The 18,800-nt window shown below is 39.3% G+C and overlaps 1 protein-coding gene across 4 annotated transcripts in view; it reads left to right on the plus strand.

Annotated features, from left to right (window-relative positions):
- Nucleotides 1-18,800, plus strand: part of Ctcf (CCCTC-binding factor) — a 49,326-nt gene that overhangs the window by 1,250 nt on the left and 29,276 nt on the right. For all 4 annotated transcript variants that reach the window (XM_087595270.1, XM_087595271.1, XM_087595272.1 and 1 more), the window contains 1 exon segment: nucleotides 6,278-6,394. The gene's annotated coding sequence lies outside the window, so the exon portion shown is untranslated.

Here is an 18,800-nt window from a genome sequence, read left to right on the forward strand (position 1 = left end):
TTTTATTTAAAATGTCCGTACGCTAACTTCATACTCCTCTTAGGACCTGATGCTCTAGGGCTAGGCTAAGACAGTTCAACCCCTCTAGGATTGTGCAAACTGATCTAATGCGCCAGTAGGGTAGAATGAATTTACTCTTGACTACTAGACTGGTAATTTGACTGTTCGATGAAATGTGAGGGTTGATGTTGTAATTGAATCCTGGGTCACTTGCAGCAGATGGTTTATAAATATCTGTGCCTAATGTAACTACTCTTTAGTATCTGACTTCCTGTATTGAGTTTAGCATTAGGTAAACATTAGCAAAGAGGCTTACTACTTTGGAGTTTAGAAAGCTAAAATTCCAAGGCCTCCGTAGACAGGAAAAGAAATTAAACAGGGTATTTATCCTGGCTTTAAGTCTTTTGCATTTAAAAGCTTCCTTTGATAAATTGCTGGAGTAACCTTTTCATGCCCACTCATTTTATGACCAATTAGCCACTGATGTGTGACTTAGGTTCTTGAGAAAAGAAAGTCTAGGTTGACACTTTTCAGAAAGAAAAGATAATGAGGCACTTTAACACAATACACACACACACACACACACACACACACACACACACACTTCCTCTGTGTAGCTCTGGCTATTTTGGAACTCTGTAGACTACGATGGCCTCGAACTCAGATTCACCTGCTTCTGTCTTCTTTCTCGTGCTGTGGTTAAAGATGTACTCCAACGATTTGCTTCAATCTTCTTGATTGAAAGATTGTGTTGTTCACTGTGTGATTTCAGTTTGTAGATCCTGGCAACCCACATTGTATGTCATTCTTTCAACACTCCCCAGCCTTGATGCCCTCCCTCAAATGAACCTAGGATTCTCTGGCTAGTTAGGCCACACTAGCCACATTGAAATCCTATGAAACTTTGTTTTTGTGATGATTGTGCAGTCTATGCAAGTGTGCTGCCTTTGAGCTATATTCCTAGTCATTCAGCAGCACCTCAGTCCTTTTTTAATTCTCCAGAATGTTCTTCCTCACCCTCCCTCACAATAAAATTGTGCTAAATGTAGTAATCTAGTTAGAGTGCCAGCCTTAATAGAACTATTTTTTTTAAATATATTAGGCTAAACTATGACATTTATTACATTCTTTAGAGTTTTAATGTCAAGTTTGTGTTTCAGAAGTGCCATATTTTGTTTATTAAAAGAAGCTGCACAAGTTCCCAGTGGTAGCGAATACCGTACTTCAGAAGTAGAAGCAGGAATATGGGAGTTAAGTGTGGTTGGGATTTGTTTTTGTAGTATTGGGTTTGAACTCAGGGCCCTGGGTAAGCTAGGCAAGTGCTGTCTACCTCTGAGCTATTTCCTTAGCCCCTTTCTAGTTTTGAGGTAAAGTCTCATTAAGTTGTCTAGGTTGGCCTTGAAGTTACTATGTAACCTCCCATTTTCTTTTTTTTCTTTCTTTTTTTTTTTTTTTGGTTCTTTTTTTCGGAGCTGGGGACCGAACCCAGGGCCTTGTGTTTCCTAGGCAAGCGCTCTACCACTGAGCTAAATCCCCAACCCCTAGCCTCCCATTTTCAATCCTAATTCCCAAATACCTGGGATTACAAGTTTAATCCAAACACATTTAAAGTTAGGACTGGTCAGGAGTGAGTGGCTAAATTTAGTCTCCAATATTACTGGAACAAATAGCAAATATTAGCAAAGTACAATGATTCCTTTGGAAGTGTCATGAAATCTATTATTTTGTTATGATTTTTTAAGTGGGAAGGAAACAACTAAATATATAAGAAAAATAAATTGGGGTGAATTGGTTGATATAGTGTCATGTATCTTTAATCCCAGCTCTTGAAAGTCAGAGGCAGGCTGAGTTTAAGATCAATCTGCACTACTTAGATCCTGTCTCGAAACCAAAAAAATAAAAAATGTTTTTAAGTTTTTGTTGTTGTTTTTATTTTGAGATAGTGTCTCACTGTATAACTCTGGCTAGCCAGGAACTGACTGTGTAGAACAGGCTAGATTCCCTACTCAGATCCACCTGCTTCTGATCATGATAAAAGACATGAGCCACTCTGTCCAGTGGCCTTTGTGTGTGTGAGTGCAGGCAGGGGTGTGTGTGTGTGTGTGTGTGTGTGTGTGTGTGTGTGTGTGTGTAAGTGGGACAGCACTGTGAAGTCCATTTTCTCCTTTTTGGAGCCCTGGTTGGTCTAGAACATATTATTCGGACTAAGTTGTTGCTGAACAGATCTGCCTGCCCTTGCCTTCCATGGGCTAAGATTGAAGTCTTGGGCCATTATCACACCTGACTTCTTGGAGACCCTAACCCCACACACTTTTCTTTCCTTTTTTAAAAAACAAACAAACAAAAAAACCCAAAAAACAAAAAAACCCCTCCATAGCCCTGTTTGTCCTGGAACTATATAGACCAGGCTGGCCTCACACCACTTGATCTGTCTACTTCTGCCTCTTGAGTGTTGGGATTAAAACCCTGGGGTTTTACTTGGATTCTGAATTCAGGTCATTAGGCTTTCCTGGAAATAGATTCTACTGACAGAGTCATTTTGCCCAGCCCAAGGATTTAACTTACTTAAATCAATAATGTGACACAGTTACATGAATGTCTGCGCACATAAGAAAATCCTGATTATTTAAGAGTAGTTGAAAAATTCTTAGAAGTTTCTCCAACCTTCTAAGAAAATTTAAGAGATACAAAAGTTAACTTTAAGATGTGTTCTAGAGGGGCTGGGGATTTAGCTCAGTGGTAGAGCGCTTACCTAGGAAGCGCAAAGCCCTGGGTTCGGTCCCCAGCTCAAAAAAAACAAACAAACAAAAAAAAAAAAAGATGTGTTCTAGAGAGTTTTAGGATTTTTAAAGAGGATATTCAGAACTAAAGGAACCCAACTGGGACTAATAAGTGGCTTGGGAGTTCCTTGGCAGAGTCTACATGTGGCTGACTAATGCTGTAGGGAGGAGTCTTGTGACAGAATCTTGAACAGTTGTACTTAACTGGCAGAAAGTTTCATTTGAGCCTTTTTTTTCTCTTAGGGATGCTGCTAGTGTTACAACCATCCCACATCATCATCTGCACAGGCATCCCCACTCTTCCCTCCCCGCCAAATGTAGGAACTCTGACTTGGTCATCTTTATATCCTATTTATATGTCTTGGCTCTAGATGGCTTCAAACTATTGGTAAAAATAGATCCTTTAAATAACTTCAGAGTTTCCAGGTTTAGGAAGAACAATAGGTATAATGTTGCAGGGAGCTGCTCTCAAATATGTAGGTTTGTCATATCCCATTTATTTTCAAAAACACTTAAAGCCAAGCATGGTGGTACAAGCCTGTAATTTCAGTACTCAGGAGGCTGAGGCAGGAGGATCATGAGTTTGAGACCATCCTAGCCTATGTAATGATTCCTGTCTTAAATACTAAAACAAAACAACAAAAAGAACCCTTCTGAGATTGGAGAAATGGTCAGTAGTTAAGAACACTTTCTAACAGAAGCAGGGATCCAGTTTCTGTTCCATCTACATGGTGGGTGGCTCACAACTATCTCTTAATGCCTGTTTGGGGGATATTAACTCTCCTGACTTCTGGCCTCCGTGTACTTATGTACATGTAGGCAAAACACTCATGCATAAAATAAAAACATCGCTTATTTTTATTTTTTAATCCTTTTAAGAAAAGCTAGTTATGAGACAGGTTGTGAAATGTCCTGGTTGGCCTAGAAATCCAAAGCCTTGGTCCTACCTTTGTCTCTCAAGTATTGAAATTAAAAACTTATATTACCCTACAGGTTTAGGGGGGAAATACCATACAGACTTTCTAGTCACTATCATCTGATCCTTCTGGCCAATATTTTTGTGTGTTTTTTCAGTGGTTTAGTATTTGAATGTAAAGTTTGGAGCATTACATAGATTATTAGCATATACCTCAGGAGTGGTTTTTTTTTTTTCTTTTTTTTTTTTTTTTTCTTTTTTTTCGGAGCTTGGGACCGAACCCAGGGCCTTGCGCTTGCTAGGCAAGCTCTCTACCACTGAGCTAAATCCCCAACCCAGGAGTGGTATTTTTCATATACTTGATCTTTATTCTGGAATAATAAGGTTTTTTTTCCCCCAGGGATGTAAATACTGTTCCCCTTGGTGATATGGACTTCAATATGAAATTATTTTTTAAGACAAGAATAAGTTTATGTTAAACTATCGTCCAACAAAAGAGCCATGCCATCTTTTTATCTTGAAGGGGTTTTGTTTGGTTGTTTTTTTAAATTTATTTTTATTTTATGTACAGTGGTGTTTTGACTGCATGTATGTCTGTGTGAGGGTATCATATCCATTAGAACTGGAGTTACATTTTTGAGCTGACATGTGGGTGCTGGGAATTAAACCCAGGTCCTCTGGAAGAGCAGCCAGTGTTCTTAACTGCAAAGCTATCTCCTCAGTCCATTATCTTGAGTTTTAAAGGTATTACGTCAGTTTTATTGAGCTAGTTAAATTATGAGATGGGTTTTGTTGTTGTTGTTGTTGTACCTTATATATCATTTTTAAAAATTCTTTGTTAAAAGAATTTTTTAAACTTTTTGGGTATGAAAATTTTTGCCTGATGTATTTATATATTCCACATGCATACTTGGTACCGATGAAGGACAGAGGGGATCAGAGTCCCTGGAACTGGATTTACAGACAATTGTAATTATAAGCCACCATGTGGGTATTGGGACCTGAACCTGGGTCCTCTGCAAGAGCAGCGAGTGCTCTTTACTGCTGAGCCATTCCTCCAGCCCTTTTCCCTTTTTGTTGTTTTTAAAGATAGTCTCCAAACTCATAATTCCACTTCTGTCTTGCAAGTGCTGAGACTGTGAGTATATACCACCATCTTTGAACAAATACTCTTTTTTTTTTTTTTTCCGGAGCTGGGGACCGAACCCAGGGCCTTGCGCTTCCTAGGTAAGCGCTCTACCACTGAGCTAAATCCCCAGCCCCTTTGAACAAATACTCTTAAAGAGTATTTCACTTGGGGGATTCTCTCTGTCTCTCTGTCTGTCTCTGTCTGCCTGCCCCTTCCCACCCCCCCCACTCCCCCGGGCATGGTCTTTCTTAAGAAGCCATACAGTCGTGGAATTTGTTGTGTAGATGAGGCTGGCCTCAAATTTGGAGTGATCTTTCTGCCTTTGACTCTGGGGTCTGGAGAACTGGGATTAAAAGGTATTGGGTCATTAGACCTGGCTCTCTCCCTCTCTCTCTCTTTTTAAGTAGAGATAGATTTCATTCCACCATTACTTGAAACATGGCAACTTATTGGTAATTTAGGGAGGAAAAATAATGCATTCATTATTTCACTGAAACAAGTATCTGGGGGTTGGGGATTTAGCTCAGTGGTAGAGCGCTTGCCTAGGAAGCGCAAGGCCCTGGGTTCGGTCCCCAGCTCCGAAAAAAAAAAAGAACAAAAAAAAAAAAAAAAAAAAAGAAACAAGTATCTGATTATTGTGTATCAAGGATTTTTCAAAGTTCAGCGAGAGCTTCCTTTGTTAATAAACTTACTAGTTTGTGGTGCAAACTAACTTCATCAGTAACACTACTCACTATTTATTGAAGATAAGGAAACAAACTGCTAAAAGATTGTTATTTCAACTATAGGAATTTTTGGTAGTTTTGAGTATATATGCCATGATTATAAGAGTACTGTTTTAACAATCACAAATCCTTTAAATCTAGATATTCGGTGAATGGCTGAAAAGTACATCAGTGTTATATTGTTGGCATGACAGACATTCATAGAAGAGTTAGTCAGTATAGTAGCAGTTTATTGTTTGATGGTGGGCTTTTGTCATTTTTTTTTTTTTTTTTTTTTTTTGGTCTTTTTTTCGGAGCTGGGGACCGAACCCAGGGCCTTACGCTTCCTAGGCAAGCGCTCTACCACTGAGCTAAATCCCCAGCCCCACTTTTGTCATTTTTGAGAAAGGATCTTGGGGCTGGGGATTTAGCTCAGTGGTAGAGCGCTTACCTAGGAAGCGCAAGGCCCTGGGTTCGGTCCCCAGCTCTGAAAAAAAGAACCAAAAAAAAAAAAAAGAGAGAGAAAGGATCTTGGTTTGTAGCCCAGGTTGGCTTTGGATTGTTGGCAGTTCTCCTGCTTTGCTTCCCAGGTGCTGACATTGTAGGCCTTCATTACCACAACTAGCTAGTCTATTGTTTTTTTTCCTCCCACTCATAATAATCTTACAGTTTGCTCTTTTTTTATGTTGTATGGTGTATTTATGTGAATTTGCTGTTTTCATTAAATGATTTTCTGTTTTTCTTTTAGAATGACCACAAATCTAGAACCAAAGAACATGATGCACTAGCAGGCAGACTTGAAGCTAGGGACCGGAGATCTGGGTTCTGTTGTCCTTCCTCAAACTGATTTTGCAGCCACGGAGAGGTAAATGCCTATTCCATTGTTTGCTCTTTAAAAAGAGACTAGCTGGGCCCAGTGGCACAGGCCTATGGTTCCTTATATGGGAGAATCAGAAGTTGAAGCCACCCTTGGAAAAATACAGTTAGAAAATAGGCATGGTGGCCTATGTCTCTAATCCCTGCCAGCACTCAGGAACCTAAGTTTACTCTCCAGGACTCTTGGTGGAGTGGGGAGGGGAGGGGAAGAGTATGATGTAATGTCACCTCGTTTGGTGTAGAGAATTTTCTGGATAGTTTCGAGCATAGGAGATGCAGCACATTGGATAATTCAGAGTATACAAGAACAGTTTCTATATTATGAGATTGTGGGTATGAAACTGTTAGTACATATACTAGTTGGTTGACAAAGCAGATATGATGTCTTTCTGTAGAAACCTTTTGGGTTCTATGTTTTGACCTTTGGGGGGTTGGACAATGTGAAATGGTGAATGACAGTTTATAGTTTTATAATTTTATAATACGACTTTTTTTTCTTGGAATATCTAGTATCTGGGATAAAAATTTTTCTTAATCGAAGTTAGTCTAACTAGCCCATGTTTCCTTTATGTTATATTATGATAGTCATCAATGATTGCCAACCTGTACTCTTTGCTGTTAGATAATGTATCATATCATATCATATCATACCATACCATATCTCAAGGATCTTCTCCATTGAGGATCTGTTCTGTTTTGAGATTTAACTAACTAACTAAGTAGGATCTGATATAAGATTACCTCTTTTCATGCTAACAAAAGCACGTCTTTTTTTACCCTTGGGATTACACAAATAATTATATTTCTGTAAAAGAAAAAGGAATTTAGACTTTGAAGTTCATTTAAAAAAACACATTTGTTTGTTGTGTATCAGTTGGGGGCATGCTGCATGTGTGGAGCATAGAGAACAAGTTTGGGAATCATTCTCTCTCACTATATGTTTTTCAGGGATTGAGTTCAGGTCATCAAGCTTGGTGGCAAAGTGCCTTTACCCACTGTGCCATCTCACCCACAGTAGAGATGGAAACTTCAAATGCTAATATGTATGTCACAAGTCTATTTAAGTGGTTACTAGAACTTTTTTTTCCCTTTTGTCGTTTTGCTTTTTGGTTTTTCAAGTTTAAGACAGAGTTTCTTGGTGTTTAACACTTGCTGTCCTGGAACTCACTTTGTAGCCCAGTCTGGCTTCCTGGCTTCAAACTCAGAGATCCGCCTGCTTCCGCCTACTGGTTGCTGGGATTAAAGGCATGTGCCGCTGCCACATGGCTAGAGTTTTTCTTATAAACTAGAACAGAGAGAAGGGACTAGGAATGAAAGCTCTGTCCTGCAAGCCTGTTTTACACATAAGAAGAGCAAGGTTTGTATAGCAGTGTTCTTCATAAATTATACCCTGTGGGTTTTTATAGGAGTGCTGGTACTGATCCCTTGCTCACAAGCTACTGAAGGGAACAACAGTGACTTGAGAACTGCTGAGAAATCGTGAACTTTACTAATTTGGAGAGTGGAATAGGAACGTGCTGCTCATTTTTTATTTTATTATTATTTTTTTTCGTTTTTCTTTTTCTTTTTTTTTTTTTTTTTTTTTCGGAGCTGGGAACCGAACTCAGGGCCTTGCGCTTGCTAGGCAAGTGCTCTACCACTTAGCTAAATCCCCAACCCCCGTGCTGCTCATTTTTAAGTGTTATTAGTTGACCTACTTGTATTTGGTCCCTATTTTTCAAATTTGGATATGAATGCCTTCAGGGTACGAGGTGATACAATTTTTCAGCACTTGAAGCCAAGCATAAAATTGACCATTTTCCTTATTTAGGGTGTAGTGACTTAAATGATTTAGCTAGAAGTAACTTTTAAAAATTGTTACATTTGCTAGGTGTAGTGGTGCATACATACCTTTAATCCTAGAGCTGGGAAGACAGAGGGAGGCAGATCTCTGAGTTTTAGGCCAGCCAAGGCTGCTTAGTGAGACCTTGGTCAAAAACAAAACAAAAAAAATATATTTAAATAAATCACCATATTTGAAGCAGAGTGCAATATTGTCTTGAAAAGTAAGGTCTTTCTTCAACAAAATGATGTCTGAATGCCTAGAATGGAAAGTGTTATTTATGGGCATCATAGTGGAGACATTTCAGAGAAGTGATGTTTTTGTTGCTAATGCTTGCTGACTGGCTTGTTGTGACAGCTCTGACTGTCAGATAGCCTAGACTTTGAGGCCGAAATGAGTGATAATTCTGTTCCAGCCTCCCATGTGCTACAATTCCAGGCATATACCACCAGGCCTAGCTGTCTCAATCGTGTGTGTGTGTGTGTGTGTGTGTGTGTGTGTGTGTGTGTGTGTGTGTGTACACATACATGTTTGTTATGTTTGTTGTGTTCTTTTGCTTATTGGAGGTCAGAGGACAACTTGGAGGAGTCAGTTCTCTCCACCAGGTAAATTCTAGGGACCAAATGCAGACCATCAGATTTGGTTGCGAGTGCCTTTACCCCTGAGCCATCCTATCAGGCCCAGCATACTCCTTTAATTAACAGTTTATACTGAATTTTGAGGGTCGAGGATACAGCATAGTGTTAGAAGCCTTTCCTGTTACTGTGAAGCAGGTTCAGTTACCAGTGCTGGGGGGAAGTGTCATGGAGCTGGAGAGATAGATGTCTTAGTGCTTGCTGCTCTTGGCAGAGAACCAGGATTAGATTCCTCGCACTCAGCTATAACTCCAATTCTAACATCATTTTTGTATACACATTCTTTGGTTTAGCTGGCTAGATCCTTGGGTTTTCTTTTTTTTTTTTTTTTTTTTTTTTGGTTCTTTTTTTCGGAGCTGGGGACCGAACCCAGGGCCTTGCGCTTCCTAGGTAGGATTTTCATTTTTATGTGTTATATTCTCCATAAATATATACCATTGACTGCTACTTTTAGGGTCAAGGTTCACTAATTGGGTGTCCATTGTTAGTCTCTGTACAGTACAAAGAAACTTCCCTCTGGTGCTCCTAAACAGAACACTGTATTTCTAAGAAGTGTCCTGTTTGACAAGTTGTTTTAGAAACCTAATATTTCTTTGTTATTTAAATTTCAATTAGTATGTGATATATATGTAATTTTGCTTTTCAGATTTTTTTCTGTTAAATATTTCTTTTATTATCCATGTTGTATTCTATGATACTATTATATTCACTGAGAATGTTGGGAGTTGTTCCCAACTAGTCTTAATCTGTGTTAAGAGCATTATGTTGCTATTTATTCTTTTTTTTTTTTTTTTTCTTTTTTTCTTTTTTTCGGAGCTGAGGACTGAACCTAGGGCCTTGCGCTTGCTAGGCAAGTGCTCTACCACTGAGCTAAATCCCCAACCCCGTTGCTATTTATTCTTACCATTGTGCTATGTGGTATAGACATTTGTTGTTGAATATAAGGTGTGAGATTTCTGACTTAAAGTTAACCTTATAGGACCTCTCCCCACCCCCCACCTCCAGCTAAATAGAAATGGTGGTGGTTCTATCAAGTAATGTTTGTGTGGTAGTACAGGTTAGTGACATACTGAGATGCATCACAACCCTGAAGCTTGTTTTTCCCTCCTAAGAAAGTTATCTTTCAGTATGTCGCTGGTGCCCGAGGGTAGAGGTGAAACTTGAAGCCTTCTTCTGTGAGATATAACTAATTCGAGATGACTTTGTAGGTTTTTTGTCTTTTTGAGACAGGGTCTCTCTGTGTAATCCTTGAACTCTGAGATCCTCCTGCCTCTGCCTCCTTATGCTAGAATTAAAGTCATGCACCACCACACCTAGCAGCTTTGCAGATTTTTATCTAAAAATATACAAGCCAGATATTATAGCTCATACTTGCATTCCTAGTACTCCAGAGATGGAGGACTCCATCAGTGAGTTTGAGGCCAGTGTTAAGTCTTGTCTGAAAAGTGGGGGGGACATGGGGTTGGGGATTTAGCTCAGTGGTAGAGCACTTGCCTAGCATGCGCAAGGCCCTGGGTTCGGTCCCCAGCTCCGAAAAAAAAAGAAAAAAAAAAGTGGGGGGAACATCATATTAGAAAAATAGAAACCGGGGTTGGGGATTTAGCTCAGTGGTATAGCGCTTGCTAGAGCGCAAGGCCCTGGGTTCAGTCCCCAGCTCCGAAAAAAAAAAGAAAAAAAGAAAAAAAAGAAAAAAGAAAAATAGAAACCTATATTTAAAGTATTATATTTTAGGCCAGTAACTTTGAAACTGTGGAACATAAATTCTATATGAGATATGATTATAGTCTGAAATCACTTGTCTTCTCCCCAAGTGCTTAAATTATAAACAGGATCTGTTGTCATACCTGGTGACCAGGGAACCTTATGAAATAAGGTTTTATCTATCCTCTGTCTTCTGAATCAGAATCTCTGAGATCTATGTATTTTTTAAGTTCATCAGGTGATTCTGATTTTTTTTTTTCTTTTTTTCGGAGCTGGGGATCGAACCCAGGGCCTTGTGCTTGCTAGGCAAGCACTCTACCACTGAGCTAAATCCCCAACCCCTGATATTTTTTTAAAAAAGCTTTAAGAACCACTGCTCCTGGCTGCACCCCTCTCCCCCCAAAATAGGTTATCTGTTAGCTCTGTATAAACCCTAGATTGTGTGTGTGTGTGTGTGTGTGTGTGTGTGTGTGTGTGTGCGTGTGTGTGTTTCGTTCCTTTTTTTGTAATTATTAGTGATAAGCTTACCACAATTTCAGCTTTTTTTAGTGTTCTAACTGACAGAAGGACTGTTCAGAGATAATGCGTCTGAACTGCTGCTTAGGGATAAAGGAGGCTCTGGTCACTCTTGGGAAAATCAGGGAAGGGGAGGTATCAGGTTGCTTTACCCTAGAGTTGTAGAGAAGTTGCTTGGGACCCAGCCTTCCATTAATACTAATGAGCTCTAAAACCAGATCACAATTGTACATTTGAGGCTTTTGGGTTTTGTGGTACTGGGGAATGAACCAGGGGACTAGCACATGCTTTATTTACAGTCTAGGTGTCTGTTAAGCACTTGATTCAGTCTCCAGAACCACTACCAATATGAGGTTGAGGGTAGAACATTATGGGGCTGAAGAGAAGGCTCAGCAGTTGAAAGCTCTTGTGGAAAATGGGATTTCTGTTTCCAGTATTCACAGAGCAGCTTACAAATGCAGGTAAATGCAGTTCTAAGAGATCTGATGCCTTCTTCTGGCCTCCCTGGCCTCTAGGCACACGAGGTGCACATACATATGTGCAGGCAAAATGTTCATACATACCAGATAAGTCTTGTGTGAAAGACATTATATAGCTTTAGTCATTCTCTTATTGAAGTTCTTTTTTTTTTTTTTTGGTTTTGTTTTTGAGACCAGGTCACACCATGTCGCCCTGGCTGTCCTGTAACTTACTGTAGATTAGACTCACAGAGATCTATTACTTCTGCCTCCAAGTGCTGGGAGGCATGGGCCACTATGCTTGGCTCTTGAAATTCTTTTTTTGTCCACACAAGTTGCCTTCTCTGCCAAAGTGGTAGGAAGTACCTTAACCCATCTTATGTTTTTGGTTGTGAGCTTAACCTTTAATGATTGCTGAGCCATCTCTCCAGCCACGTTACCTCTCTTCACAGCACTCATCCTATTATTTAGCTGCTTTTTTTTTTCTTTGCCTGTCTTGCTGTCAGGTGAGGAGACTAAGAACTAAGTCCTATGTAGAAAGCTTGTATGAACAGTGTTACCAGTTGGATGATGCCACTACTGCTTGTGCTCTCTCTGTTTCACTTGGAACCTTTGTCCACTTCTTTCAACTTGCTAAGGAGCTACTAATCTTTTTTTTTTTAAGCATCTGGTATCTTTTTGATTAAAAGGTGTTGGGGTGGGGTGGATGTGTGAGTGTGTGGGGTGTGTGGATGTGCTTATGAGTGTAAATACATTCGGAGGTCAGAACTATTGGACCTGGAGCTAGAGTTTCAGGCGGTTGTACATACTGCTTTGAGTGCTAAGAACTAAACTTGGGTCCTCTGAAAAAGCAGTATATGCTCTTAACCATTGAACTATCTCTCATAACACCTCTTGCAGTTTCTTTAGACAGAGTCTCACATAGTCTAGGCTGACATCAAAATCACTGTGTGACCAGATTGGCTCCCTCCAAAGCCAGAATTTGTAATTCTTGAACTCAAACTTTACATTCCCCTGCCTCCTGGGATTAAAGGCTTGTGACACCTGGCTAGTCTTCTTTTTTTTTTTTTTTCCCCTTTTCTTTTTTCTTTAACATATGTTTGTCTGTCTGGCCTGATATCACACGCTTGTAATCCTGACCCAGGTAGCCTTTTTAAAAAACATATTCATGTATGGAATCATAAGCTTATGTGATGGCACCCACTTGTAATCCTAACACTCTTTGGAGGCTGAGGAAGATTCACAAGCAGTCTGGCCATAATAAAATATGTCTTAAAAAAGGAAGGGAAGGAAGGAAGAAAAGAAAAATTGCCAGGTATGGAGGCAGAGAGCAGCCTGGTATACAGATGGGAGTTCCAGGACGACACAGAGAAACCTGGTCTGGCACAGATTTATGCACAGACATACACACATACAGTTAAGGTCTTTTGTAGAGAAACACCTGGAAGCTGGAGTTGGTAGTGCACATTTTTAATTTCAGCACTCAGGAGGCAGAGGCAGGTGGATCTGTGTGAGTTTGAGGCCAGCCTGATGTACAGGATGAGATTTAGGACAGCCAAAGATAAACAGAGAAGCATTGTCTTAAAAAACAAAACAAAAGATCTGGAAACTAAACTGAGTTACACAAGCTTGTGAGGAGGCAAGAGGCAGGAAAGATTGTAAAAGTCTCAAGACTAGCCTGATTTACATAGTTGCAATCAAAGAGTCTGCCTTAAATGTTGATATCTATGGTTCATACTGACTTTTGTCAGGTGACCTTCATGTTAGACTTTCATAATTGTTGCTTTAAATTTTTTTTTTTAAAAGCCAGTAAAATCATGGAGCTACCATTCTCTCCTTTTCTTTCCTTTTTTTGAAGAAGGTTCTCTTGTAGCCTCAGGCTGGCCTTGAGCTCCAATCTTTGTGCCTGTCTTCTGAGTGCTGAGGTTGTAGGCACTTAGCATGATTTATGTGGTGCTGGGATTCAAACCCAGTGTTTAATATATATCAGATCCAAGTACTCTACTAATTGAACTACTTGAAGGCTCCTTCATCATTTTGAGATAGGGTCTTACTGGGCAGCTCCAGTTGGCTTGGGATATGCTATATAGACCAGCTGGCTTCAAACTCATTCACATAACTCTGGAATTAAAGGTGTATGCCATCTAACCCAGGGCTACTTTTGTTGTTGTTGTTGTTGTTGTTGTTGTTGTTGTTGTTGTTGTTGTTGTTCTGCATAGTATATATAGTATGCCTGGTTTGCTACTGTAGGTTTATAATCTGAGCTACTTGAGAGGCTAAGGCAGAAGGAGCTTAAGTCAGTCAACAGGAGTCAATTTTATAAACAAAACCACAACTTTTTGTTTATCGGTCTACCTGGTTTTGGTGACAAGTAATTGCTAAGTACCCTACCTTGTTTCCTAGAGCTGTGAAGATTGTCTTGTTAACCATTCTGTCCATGCTACGCAGGTACTTTGTCAGAGGGCACGCTATATTCCCAGTTCTATTCATTTGTTCATGTAGGATTTTTTTTTAGTCTTCACAGTGTAAATTTATACTGAAAATTAATTTCTTTTTTTTTTTTTTTTTTTTTGGTTCTTTTTTTCGGAGCTGGGGACCGAACCCAGGGCCTTGCGCTTCCTAGGTAAGCGCTCTACCACTGAGCTAAATCCCCAGCCCCTGAAAATTAATTTCTTATATAAACTATCAAGCAGATATTATAATATATGCTTACATATAGGACTTTTGAGCTAGAGTTTCGTATAGTTCAGGTTGGTTTCCAGCTTTGTAGCCTGTGATAGTCTAGGACTCTAGTGTTTGCAACACCACACAGGCCTTATTTGCTGTTTTGAGTCAAGGTCTCACTACATAATAACTACATATCCCTGGCTGGTCTGGAACACACTGTGTAGATCAGGATGACCTCAAAATTTTCAGCAATAATCTTTTCTCTGCCTTTCATGTACAACTGTAGGCATCTACCATAAAACCCATATTTTTGTTTTTTCTCAGCATCTCTATGTGTATTGATCCAATGCCTGTCTCTGGAGCACTGGGATTGAAGGAATATGCCACCATATCCAGCCAAACCCAGTTTTATCTTACTGTCAGTAACAGATTGTTGAAAATAAAACTTTCTCCCAATGACTAAGTGGTACAATGATGAATTTGAAGTGTTTATTTGATAGTTTCCTCTAGGAATAATTTAATATACTTAACTATATTATTTTATATAGTTAAAATGTATATAATACAAAAATAATGTGTGGGCATGAGATTGCAGATTTGATGGTGCTAGCTTGATGTGTTTAGGAAATCTAAGACGAAGGGCCAGATAGTGAGTCTTTGTCTCTAAAAATGGGAGGGAGGAAGGAAAATGACATTACAATGAGGAAAATAAATTCATATTGTTAGGTTTTCACTTAACATATAATCAGTGTTTTGTGTTCTATCTTCCCTTGTACAAAAGCCATTTATATTTCATTTGACAGTGACACTAATATGTGGGTATCTGCTGTTTACCTAATATTGGTTTGTATCCATTGCTTTAGAGAATACAGAAGCAAAATGTAATTCCTGTCTTTAAAAACTAGTTTGTTGAAGGGAGATGCAGACATAGCGTATCATGTTACAGTTAAAGCAAAAACAAAGTTAGTCTGCTCTGGACAAGGTTGAAAAGATTTGGATGTAGGAGATGTTTTGAGCTAGGAGAGAGCAAGGCATCTGATGTAAAGATGCCTAGCAGGGAATACTCAAAGATGAGGTTAGATGAATAGCAGGGATGGGAACAAACTGTACAGAGCTGGGAGCTCAACCAGAGAGTCTGAACTTGATTCAGTAAGCATCAACCATTATGAATGTTTTTTTATTACATGTGTATTTGATAGATACAATCTTACTGTATAACCCAATCTGGCTTCAAATTCAAGATCCTGTCTCAGCCCCTTGAGTATCTGAAGATACCACCATACTCTCAGCTTTGTCTTTTAAAACATGAGAGCCCCTGTGTTGTCCAGGCCACCTCCAAACTCCTAAACTCTAGGTGCTGACAGACTAAGGATTGTGCTCAACTCTCTTCCTTCCTTCATCATGATTTTTTTTTTTTTTTTTTGGGATGTAAAAGCAAAGGCGAGGTTTATTACGGAGATCTATTACGGGGATCTCCGGGCCAACACGTATCCCATGCAGGAGACAGAGGTGTCGACCCATCATGAATATGTTTAGGACTCATGAGCCACCTTTTAGGAAGATGCAGTGTATTTCTAACACAATCTACAAGCTAGAAAAACCAAACACAAAAGTTATTGTTTTATGTGTCGCATTCTTATACATATATGAACCTATGTGTGCAGGTGCTTGTAGAAGTCAGGGGTCAATGTTGAATGATTTTTTCAGTTTGTCATTTATTTTTCGAGCCAGGATCTCACTGAACTTTAAGCTCACCAGTTTAAGTATGTTCACCGGCCTGCTGGACTTAGAGATAATAGGTCCACACTTCCACCCAGCTTTTTTAGATAGGTTCTGTGAATTAGACTTGTGCTCTCACACTTGTGTGACCAACATTTTACTTACTAAGCTATTTCCCAAACCTGTTTTATTATTTTGTTTTTGTGGTACTAGAGACCAAGCCCAGGGCATAAAACATACTAGGATCCCAACTACACCTCCCAGTTTGATTTCTTACAAAAACAAAACTTTTTTTCTGATATATGTATGTACCTGAGTATATGTGTATATGAATACCACATGTGTGTAGCAGTCATGTTCCTTTAAAGAACTCTTAATCCCCCATTTCAGTATTTGATCAGTCACTAACTCTTATAGAAATTTGGAAAATTATCCAAAAAAGTCATTTTCATGGGGGACTTTAAGATTTTTTATTAGAATTTTAGGCAGTTAAGGCATGCACAAGCTGAGGGTGGTAGTACCCATATTTAACCTAGTGTTTGAGAGGCAAAGGCAGGATCTACAAAGCAAGTTTCAGGACAGCCAGAGTTATATAGAGAAAACTTGTCTCAATACAAACAAAAAAGGGATGCCAAATGTTCACCAAATTACTAAAATGCTTTGTCATCTTGGATGGTGGCCTTTAAGGTCCCAGAAACCTGCTATCATACAGTAGTTCTCTTATTAATCTTTACAGAAATCTGTGGAGTAGATACCATTATTTATTTTTTGGAAAATTATCCAAAAAAGGATATGGAAACTGAGGCAAAGAAGATAGTATCTTATACTCTAGGCCTTGCTTAAAGTTTTTTGTGTATGTATGTGTGAGTGCACATTTACAGTGGCATGGACATGTTAGCAGATAACTTGCAGGAACTGGTTATCTCTACTTAGGGAGTCTAGTGTTCAATTCAGGTTGTCATGTCTGCTGGCCAGAGCAAAGCTATCTCACTAGCTGTGTTGGTTTGTATTTTCTCAGCCCAGGCAGGATTAGACAGTCTGGCCTTCTTGAAGTAGGTGTGTCACTGTGGGCATGGGTTTAAGACCCTTACCCTAGCTACCTGGAAGTCAGTCTTCCACTACCAGCCTTCAGATGAAGAGGTAGAATTCTCAGCTCCTCCTGCACCACGCCTGCCTGGATGCTGTCATGTCCCTGCCTTGATGATAATGGACTGAATCTTGAACTTATAAGCTAGCCCCAATTAAATGATGTCCTTATAAGAGTTGTGTGTTTCACACACATTAAAATAATAATAAAAAAACAACACAATATTTGTCCTCTATTAGTGATTAATTAATCTGATCTCTTTGCTCTTTTGTTTTTTGAGACAGTGTTTCTCTGTGTATCCCTGGCTGTCCTGGAGTTCTCTCTGCAGATCAGGCTGGCCTCTAATTCAGAAATTTACCTGCCTTTGCCTCCCAAATGCTGGGATTAAAGGCATGTACCCTAGCACATGCCTTTTACTCTATATCAGAAGTTCATGACCACCTATTAATGGAACCTTTATCAAAGATACTTGGGCAATTTGCATCAGTTTTGAAAATGTACAACCCTCAGCTAATGGTGGCATTTCACTAGAGCATGCTTTTCTTTATTCATTTATTCTTTATCAGTTACTAGTTTCACTGCAGTATGACAAACTGTTGGACATCTATAGTCAGTGCTGCCACTATTAATAAGGTTCCAAATATTTTTTTCTATAGCTCCCATTTGTTTGAGGGTTTTGTTTGATTTCATGTACAGGATGGGACCCAGAGCCTCAGGCATGCTAAGCAAGCCTTCTGCCACTGAGCTATGCCCTTTGCTTTTACAATCATTGGGGGTGAGGGGGTTGTTGTTTTGGTTGGTTGGGGTTTTTTTCAGGGATGGGGATGTCTGGTAGAACCTATGGTGTCTTTGAACTCCTGGTCCTTTGCCTGTACCTCTGGAAGGAGTATTGACTTGAGCAAACTGTTGGAGGTTTTCCCAGTAATATATTTGTATTCTTTACCCAGCCTTTTTTTTTTTTTTTTTTTTTTTGGCCGTTACAGTTCTACTTTACATAAAAATGTTAGTGTTCCTTTGTTTTTATTTAACAAGATTAATATATTGTTAAAGGTGTTACAAATACTTTTTATTTTTTGGACAAGATCTATAGTCCAAGCTTCCTTCAAACTCCCTGTGTAGATGAAGGTGACCTGGTGTTTCAGATTGTCCTGCCTCCATCTTTGGAGTGCTAGGATTGAAGGTACTTGACTTCATTCCCAGTTTATATAGTGCTGAGAATTGAACATACGGCTTTGTGCATGCTAGGCAACTATACTCTACCAACTGAGCTATATATCCCTGATAGTCTTTCATTATTTTGTTTAAGGTGATAATCTCTATTTTCTATATCCTTGAACCCCTATTTCCCTTTAGTTTTTTTAGTGTTTCTCTATAACAGAGCCTTGGCTCTCTTGGGCTTTGTAGACCAAGCTGGCCTGGAACTCATATCAAACTGCCTGCCCCTACCTCCCTGGTGCTGGAATTAAAGATGTGTACCACCAACATGACCTTGTTTTCTAAGTATGTATTATATAGCCTTTGTCCTCCTCCGATTTAAAAGCTGTTCATCTGTGTCATTTTTTTTTCTTTTCTGATGCTAGAGTTGGAATTTGGTGCTTTGAGTATGTGTAGTATATACTGTTTTATCTTATAGATTTGGCTCTTACTTAGCTCAGGGTGCCCTTGAATTCTCTGTAGCTCAGGAAGTACACCCTCAGATTCCTAATATTCTGCCTTAAGGCTAAAGTAAAGATTTCTGAGATTTTACTGCATTTGTCACCAACTCCTAGTGCTGAGTTGACTTTGAAATA

This window comes from Rattus norvegicus, chromosome 19, assembly GCF_021556685.1.
Source record: "Rattus norvegicus strain SHRSP/BbbUtx chromosome 19, alternate assembly SHRSP_T2T, whole genome shotgun sequence".
Lineage (NCBI taxonomy): Eukaryota > Metazoa > Chordata > Mammalia > Rodentia > Muridae > Rattus > Rattus norvegicus.